This window comes from Lutra lutra, chromosome 6 (assembly GCF_902655055.1).
Source record: "Lutra lutra chromosome 6, mLutLut1.2, whole genome shotgun sequence".
NCBI lineage: Eukaryota > Metazoa > Chordata > Mammalia > Carnivora > Mustelidae > Lutra > Lutra lutra.
The window spans coordinates 152,131,332-152,140,342 of record NC_062283.1 but is presented as its reverse complement, the minus strand read 5'-3'; the positions used below and the strand labels follow the sequence as shown (position 1 = coordinate 152,140,342).

The window sequence follows — 9,011 nt, the reverse complement described above, 5'->3', positions numbered from 1 at the left end:
CACCTTCGAGATCTCTCCTGACCATCTTCCCTGCCTGAGTGTTCCTGTAATGGCAATTTCTTTGTCAGTTTCCAGAGCGGCGAATGTGCTATTTTGTTTCAAATGAGATGCAGGAAAAGCGTTGGAATGTTGGACACCGGCCCGCTCAGCACAGGAAAGCAGAGAACACGGTATTTTTGACCGAACGAGACAGTCAATAAATAGCTCTTAGAAGCTCTAAAACTAACTTCCAACGGGACTGGTCTCTCAGACTCAAAAATATCACAAAACTTGGGGTGCCTGGGTGGCTCAGTCCCTTAAGTGCCTGCCTTCAGCTCAGGTCATGGTCCCAGGGTCCTGGGAGTGAGTCCCACATGGGGCTCCCTGCTCCGAGGGGAATCTGCTTGTCCCTCTGCCTGCTGCTCCCCTCCTTATGCTCTCACTCTCTCTCTGACAAATAAATAAATAAAATCTTTTTTTAAAAAAATCACAAAACTCTGCGCTTCACCAGATTACAGAACGAGGATGACAGAAGCGCCACCTTAGCCCCTGTCCCACCAGATCGGGAGCTCAAAGGACACCATGGCCTGGCATCCGACCTCGAGAGCCACCCACTCGTCTGGAGATGCGATCGGGTGCCCCGGTGTCAGCCACAGCTTCTGAAGGGCATGGGGGAGGAGAGAGGCGAATCATTGCACCTGGGGTCACTAGGTCGGAAAAAGCTCAAACTGACAAAAAGACCAAAGAAGACTGACTTAATTTATCGTGTTTTCATTTAATGAAACACACAAAGCAGTGGGCAGTGGCTTAATGAAACATGTTTATCCCCCAGAAAGAAATCTGGGAGAGAAAACAGGGACCTCCGAGCAAATGATTCTGATGTTACATAAACCCACAATAAAGTCTCAAGGCGCCTCCCTTGAGCCTGTAAAGACAGCGGCGCCTCAGTTCCTCACAGCGCTCACCATGCATGACAGGGGAGGGCGCCCAGCACAGGGCCTGGGAACCCCCCTGATTCACTGTGCTCCCGTGACCCAGATTCAAGGCCTGCAGTGTCACTCTAAAGGGAACAGCCATGCAGATTGATACAGGCGCTACAGAAATGAGAAAGGGTAACGTCAGGAGGGACAGTCACAGGCTGCTCCCCACGACCTCCCCACAAACCCACCCCCCACACATCCACATACACACACCCCAATGCAAACACCCTGTGCACGTCACGCGCACGCCCAACACAACACGCTCCCCACGGGTGAGGCTCCTCTCTCTGCCTGTGGATCTCCGGGGCTGAAAATGCAGCTTCTGACCCGGAAAGCTGGCTGGGGCCTGGGGTCCTGCAAATACCGCGCTAGAGTGGGAAGAGTCTCGGGGCCTCAGTTAAGGGCTCAGAACCTGAGGTTCACGAATCTCACCGTCCGCTCGCCCCCTGGAACTTCAGACGCAGGGTGGGGGGGTGCACTGAGCCCACCCGGGGCTGGGAGCAGCACGGAGGGCTTGCGACCTGGGAGCCCAACGCGGGAGAAAGGTGCTGAGCGGGGGTCCCAGAGGCCATGCCCACCCCGCCCCCAGGACACCACACACCCACGCGCGGGCGAACCTGCTCAGAGTAGTTGGGACCCTTTCCTGGATGAGGTCCTACCGCACCCAGGGCCACCACCGTGGTGGTGCTGCCAGCCCCGCCCTGCTCCTAGGTGGCCGCACCCCCCTCGCAGCCTCCACGTGTCACCTCGAGCTTCTTCTTTGCGTCTCTTCCCCCCTCCCCAGCCTGCCCTGCCTTCGACACCTGCGTTCCCTCTCCATGCGGTTCTCTTCCTCCCCACTGCCATCTGCACATTCTGCTTCCCAAACAATGTCTGGAAGGTAAAAAGGAATGTATTTCTTTTGGAAACACTCAGTCGCCCCAGGGATGGAATCCTTTTCAGATGGTGAAACCGTGCATGGCCATCACGTCCCCTGAGGGTGGGACGAGACACCAGAGCATCCGCCGGTGTCCGCTCTGCCCACTCTTGCTCTTGGAAACGTGCCCTACGTCACCTGTCAACTAAGGCTGATTGTGTACAAATCCGTATTTTAAGATTAGAGACCTGATCCATGAGTTTCCTGCTCAAACAGGTCTTCCAGGCACATCGCCGTCGTCCAGCCCCAGCTCCGTGCCCTTCACAGCCCCCAGTACTGGTGCAGCCTTTCCCCTCTGCAGCCATGCCCCAAACTGCACCCAGAGATTGCTCAAATACTCGGGACCTTTTGCTTGTCTACACTGAATGACCCCAGGGTGAGCATATCAAGCTTGTTTGGGAATTCTCCATCCCAGCTTGCACTGGAAGCCAGCCCATCAGCCCGCTGCTCCCAGCCTCTGACCCCAGCAGGTGACCTTTCCTCTTCCAATAAGCTCTGTGCTGGGAAACCCAGTCGCCAGCCTCTCGGAACTGCACCTAAAGTAAGAGCCAGCACCTCCGAGTGTGCACCCGAGGGTCTCCCCGGAGAGAAACACTCACAGGCTTCAGGCTATGGGCTTTGTGGTGTTTGTTTCGGCTGCTGTCTCTTTTGGGGTTCACTTCCTCTTTCTCAGTTTGTCTTAAAGAGTCTATTATTAGATAAGAGACCTCCAGATAGAGGAAAGCTCGCAAGGGTTAAAACACTTAATAAGAGAAAACAGAACGCATGATTAAAGCAGACATCCCCCATATTGTCATCTAAATACAATTACAGTATTTTTTAAATGACATCAATGCAGGAACCCACAACACGGTGAAACTCATTGCCACGCGTTTGTCACTTTCGCCTGGAAGGCGATGTTATCACAAGAACACCTTCCCATGAATCAGAGCTGGGTGCGTTCTCTTGAACCAGACCCAGGGGTGCACACATGTGGATGTCCGCTCACACCCAGCCTCACCCCCTCTGCGGACCGGGCCCCAGGCTCGCCTGCCCCTCCTCCCGCCGGCTCTCTTCTCTGTCCTCACGGGACTGGCTCCTGCCCCGTCCCCTGCCTTTCCTGCCCTTCCACAGCAGTCCGTCCCCCCACCCACCCCTCGCAGCCTCACACCTGCTCCACACACCATCCAGGTGCAGAAGCACCAGCACCTGTCCTGGAACACAGCCCAGGGCCCACGGTGCGCACTGAGCCAGGGAGACTGTGTTGGGCCTGGGTTTACAGAATCCGCATCTCTCCCTCACGGCTATGGCTCATACGGCTGACTGCCCTCAAAACGGGGTTCCTTGCCAATGCGACAGGCTTTCAAGGTACAAGCCGCCAGCCTCGGGTCCCAAGCACCTGAAGGTCGTACTTAACATCTTCATGAGATAGAGAGCACAGACTCCGGAATCGGACGAACCCGGACTCAAATCTCTTGGCCCCACACCGATCCTGAGTGCTTGTCCTGAGTCACACCTGCGCCCGGGACTGCCATCAGGACTCCCTAAACTAAATGTAAAGTCTCTAGAACAGCGTGCGGCTCCCAACAGGCCCGATACAAGCCCGAGTCCTTCTCCGTCCCCAAGCCACAACCAAAGTTGTGTGAATAAGCGATCGGCCAAGGTCCGACTCGATGAAGCGGGCCCTGCAATGTTTGCTTTTACCTTCGTAGCCTGAAACCGTGACCAAGACGGCGCAGACGCAGTGTTTTCTGAATTCCAAAACAAAACAAAAACTCACCAAGGACAAGTCGCTTTTTGTTCTGCAAATGAGCAGCCACTGAACTTTCCCCTTAAATTTCAGATTTCTTAAATCTGTAGATCTCTCCTCCCGGGTGGAAGCGGCCCGGCCTTCTCGGTGCGGCGTGAGACAGCAGGTGGGCTTCGCCTCTCCAGGGTCCCCCCACGGTGGACGGCCTAATGCTCACAGCTCGGCCACCTTCTGAGCGACTACTCTCGCTCTGTGCCCACGGGCCGGGCGGTGGGGTGAACTCCCTCACCACAGCGTTTACTCCGCCGGCACGTACTTCAGATCACGTAAAGGTAACAAATGAGGTGCAGGAAGGAAGACAAGTGTACACAAGTAGGTCACTCGATCATTTCAATTTTACCTATAAATTCTTTTTGTTTCAGAATTATTAGTCTGGGGACTATTTTTTTTATTCTTGGAAATTCCAAATTAATTAGAATGATTATAAAGTTCTCTGAAAAGCTCCACACAATACCGAATGAACTTTATCATCGACTACCCACGTTTCTGTTCTTAAGAGAATAAAAAGCCAGAAAAAAATGTGACTAATGCTTTTATGGTAAAAATATAATGACTAGAGAACCAGCGTGTCACAAATTCTGCAGGCCTGTGACCATCTCCGAGAGCAGGCATAACCCAATTTCAAAGGAGAAATCCCACCCATTGTCTCACTAACCTTTTTCTACAGCATGTGGCTATCACACCGTGACTTGACCTATTTAGGAAGAGCAGAAACTGAGTCTTCACAGCCCCAGAGCAACTGTCAAAATTCAGTTTGGAAAAAGCCCTCTGGTTTGAGGGATGACCTGAAATACGTTCTCCACCTATCTAAAATAAACATTATTCAAGCCATAAATACCTCGAGAAAGGTCCCAAAGTGGCCCTTGATACAAAACACAAGACTCCATTGGGCAAAAGGGAGACTATACATCTGGTCTGTCCATTTCCTTTCCTTCTCACGTGCTCGTAAATGGTGTTGTGCAAGTTAATTAGCCTCTGTGTAGTAGAAATTAGAAGGTATTTTTCACATTTATCACTTTGTTTAATCCTGACAAATAAGTTGGGTGAAGTATTTTACAAATAGAAACATTTTACAGATGGAAGGAGACGAGCACATAGGAATGTTAGTGATTCGCCCCAAAGTACATACATCAGAAATCGTGGATTCCGAAAGTCAAGACTTGGGTCTTCTAAGTCCTCCTCACACCATACCTCAATGCTTTCGCTCCTTCAACAAACACTGAGCATCCACTATGGGCACTTTTCCAGGCCAAAGGGTTGCAGTGGTGAATAAAGTGCACAAAATCCTTGACCTCGTGGGGCTCATATTCCAGTCATGGGAGCTGGACAGTAGACAAAATACATAAAAAGATACTTAGTCTGGTAGATGGTGACAAGCGCCACAGAGGGTCAGATGGGGATCGCTGAGGCTGTTGTACGTGGAGTCACGGGGCAGGATTCACGGATAAGGCAACACTCGAGTAGAGCCTGGAGGAGGGTGGGCGGGAGCCGTGCGTTTGCTTACCTGGGGAGGAGCGAGTCGGGATGAAGGAACTTCGAGGAGGTGTGATGCTGGGCGGCTGCCTTGAGCCAGGAGAGGGCACTGGGCGTTGAAGCCAAATAGGCAAGGAGGTGATAGGTTCCCTGTCATGGAGCCTTGGAGCCCATGGTGGTGACTTTACCTTCCTGCCAGCGTGAGGTGGAAGGCTAGTGGAAGGTTCTGAGTGGTGTCACCTGATCTACAATGTAAGGAGATTACTCCGGGGAAAACGTTAAAAATGGATTAGGGAGACTGAGGTGCAGTGAGGACACCGGCTCCTGTAACAGAAATTGGGCGCGTTTCGAAGAAAATGCCAGCAGGATCTGCTGACAGATAGAGTGGTTTTGCTGGATTTGCCGGATATAGTGGTTTAAGAGAAAAGACAACACAAAAGGTGACTCCAAGGTGTTCTCCTGCAATGATGGAGACAGGGAGCTCATGGGTGCGGCAGGAAACACCGAGGCAAAGGCAGGGTGAGGATGAGGGAGAAGACCAGGAGGTTGGTTAGGGACTTGGGAAGCTGGATAACAAGTAGACTAGCCCAGTGGCGATGTCCAGTACACAGACGTCTCTTTTCACACGGAGGTCAGACAGAGTCCTGGCTAGAGGCTCATCCCTTATGCCGTCACCAAGGGAGTGGGCGCAGATGACAAGAGAAGAGGCCCAGGTTCTGAGATCTGGAGGCCAAGTGCAAGTGTGTTTCAAGAAGGAGCAGGTGGTCCACCATGTCAGTGCTGCTGGCAGATCCAGCAACACAGAACTGAAAACAGGGTCCAGTAGACCAATTAGCAGCATGCAAATCATTGCAGACTTGCCACGGTTGCGTTGAGTGGTGTAGAGAAAAAAACCTGTCTGTGGGAGAATTAAAGAGAGGGGAGAATATGAACATTTATCTCAGGGAATTTGCTGAGATATTATTAGAGTCAAAAATATTTTGTTAAGATGCAGGAGATCAGAGTCAGGTTTGTCTATGGGTGGGAAAGGCCCGTAAAGAAGAAAATCTTGCCCGTGCAAGAGGGTGGGAGAAGGCCTTGCTCTCCATGGTGGAGTAGACCAAGGGGGCTGGAGCAAGCGCGGGGAGGGGCCGGACTGGGGAAGGAGCAGGGCTGCTCTCCCACGGTGTAGTCGTGGGCGACAAGGCAGCGTCTGTGGATGCAGAGGCTGGGGGTGGGGGGTGGGGAGGTGCTTATGCAGGTTCCTTCCTGATGGTTCCTGTGTTCTCAGTGAACAGGAAACCACGTCATCCCCTGAGCGTAAAGATGGAAACCGAGGTGTCAGGTCTTAACCTGAGAGAAATAGGAAGGAGGAAGCCATTTGGAGGAAAAGACAGAGAATTCCCTACTGCCAGGCACAATCGGCAAGCAGCCACTACCACTGTTTGCCCTCTTTTTCTAGATATATCCCACCCATGCTGTGGGCACAGGAACAGTGTAGGAGGAGACCTTAACTCAAGCGGAGCTGTGGTTTGACCAACTGAGTAAGACAGAGAATGTGCCAATGTTCTACCACCTTCCACCCACTCCACCCAGAACACTCTACCCAGAACACTCCAGTGATGGCCCAAGGACAGACCGCCCCCCAGAACACTCTGGGGATGGCCCAAAGGTAGGCTAGTTGAAAAAAAGAGAGAAGGAAAGAAACTAATGATCACCTTGCAGCTTCAGACAGTGTCCATCGAACCCCCAGTCTTGTCTCTCACACTGGTACCAAAGACTACATCGTGACTGGGTGAAAGGTCCTCCTTGATGTCAACCACAAAAGTTTGTAGATTGTGCATGGTTTAGAGGAGCCCAGGCTCCTCTAAAAGGCCATGATGGGGGAGCCTGGGCAGGGCATTTGGTTCAGTATCTGACTGTTGGTTTCAGCTCAGGTCATGGTCTCGGGGCGTGAGATGGAGCCCGGCATTGGGCTCCCCACTCAGCATGGAGTCTGCTGGAGACTCCCTCTCCTCTCTGCTCCTGCTCTCTCTCTCAAATAAATAAATAAGTGTCCAAAGAAAATCTATGGTGGTCTTTTACACCAAACACGTTTAAATTTTGTTTTACCTCTTTCTTAGTTTTGGCCCAGCTAGTTCTCAGGACAATTGATTATTGAATTCTACTATTATCTACAGAACCAACGCTTTTTTTTTTTACCCTAACTTACTTTCTTAGGCATCTGATACATTCTAACACTCTGATACTTAGCAAGCAAACCTGTGTGCAGAGTAGTAATGATAATAGTAATTACAGCATTAGGCTGTTTACTGCAGATGCATTTCAGCAAGGTTAAAAAAAAAAAAAAGAAAAGAAAAGAAAGCTACTTAAGCAAAAGTTGCCTCCTAAAATTGCCGGCTTGTTCTCAGTAGAGCATAAGTGATCTTACGGTCTCCTACCTGTATTGATCCGGAAAGCCTACTAATGGGTACTCTTAGACATCAAATGTAGATCCAGAGACTTACCTGGGCTGGGGTCTGGGAGATATTATTCGGAGAAAGTACCATGAATTTGGGGGCAGAAATTTCCGATATTGGATTTTAGGTTGTTCTGGCCTTTTCTGTGACATAGCCAGCGCTCTAACACCCCCAAACATCAGGGAAAACCGTGGGGCCTGTATGAGGCATGGATCAGACGTGCTCCATGGGAATGGAGGAGAGAAATGGTCTTTAGAATTCAGCACTGAGACGGCAGTCATTATGGCAGGGGGCCAAGAGCACTGTTAGAAACCTGGGAGGTCACCAAAGCAAAGGCACACCCAGGGGTGTGGCAGCTCCGAGCATCCCCCAGACACTGCACCATGGACTATTGCACGAAAGCCCACGGCTGCGCCTGAGCGCGAACTTGGGAGGCGACTCTGAGTTGTTCTCCCCTGCGACGGCCGACTGGACTTTTTACCACTTGGAATAATTGAGTTATCTGAAAAATAAACAGAACCGGAAATAAAACCGGAAAGAAACAGAACTAGTCCCACCTCAAAGCCAAGCCCGGCTTCTAGCAAAAACCCCAAACTGAGAACTTACAAACTTGTCAACATGACCCTGAGATAAACATGTTTTTATTGTTTCAATACTTACACTGCTTTTCAATACATACAAAAAAATATGTACGGTTAAACATTTTGTTTTGGTTTGTTGAAATACACACTTGTAAGGATGCCAGATGGGACCGGGGCAGAGCGAGCCACCAAGCCACCGGGCTGTCAGCTTCCTTAGCGTCTCTGGGGACCCACGCTGCCCACAGCATTCAGTCACTCCTGAAGAATAACGAGGGCCCGCTTTCTGCCTCCTCCAGCCAAACAGAGCAATGTCGTGGGACTCCATTATCTTTAAATAAGAACCGTTAGTGACAGATAACACTTGCATTGAAGGAGATGTGTTCCTGCATGCACGAGGGAGTTGGAGAGGCTGTGTGGGCATGAATAATGAAGGCTAGTCCTTCCCATCCTCGCGGTCATGGCCTCCCTTTGTGTGCATTAAGATCTCATTATTTAGGGGCACTTGGGTGGCTCAGTGGGTTAAGTGTCTGCCTTTGGCTCAGGTCATGGTCTCAGGGTCCTGGGATCGAGCCCTGCATCGGGCTCTCTGCTCAGCGGGGAGCCTGCTTCCCCCTCTCTCTCTGCCTGCCTCTCTGCCTACTTGTGACCTCTGTCAAATAAATAAATAAAATCTTTAAGAAAAAAAGAAAAGCTCTCATTATTTAGAACAGTTGTCTGCCAGCACCTGTTATTACGTATAGGATTGACATGATTATTAACTAAAAGCAAAGCTTCAATGATTAGAACAAAAAGCCTCAACCTTTCATCTGCCCCTTTTCCCTCCCAGGTTCTCTTAAGACAAGGGACCAACGTGAA

At 50.9% G+C, this 9,011-nt stretch overlaps 1 long non-coding RNA gene across 1 annotated transcript; it reads right to left on the bottom strand.

Annotated features, from left to right (window-relative positions):
• Window positions 1–4,036: 4,036 nt before the first annotated feature.
• Window positions 4,037–8,684, bottom strand: LOC125103209 (uncharacterized). Its single transcript, XR_007128321.1, has 3 exons — window positions 7,624–8,684; window positions 5,169–6,035; window positions 4,037–4,986 (listed from the first exon to the last, which is right to left on the bottom strand). It is a non-coding gene; the product is annotated as an uncharacterized LOC125103209 (long non-coding RNA).
• Between the last annotated feature and the right edge of the window lie 327 nt (window positions 8,685–9,011).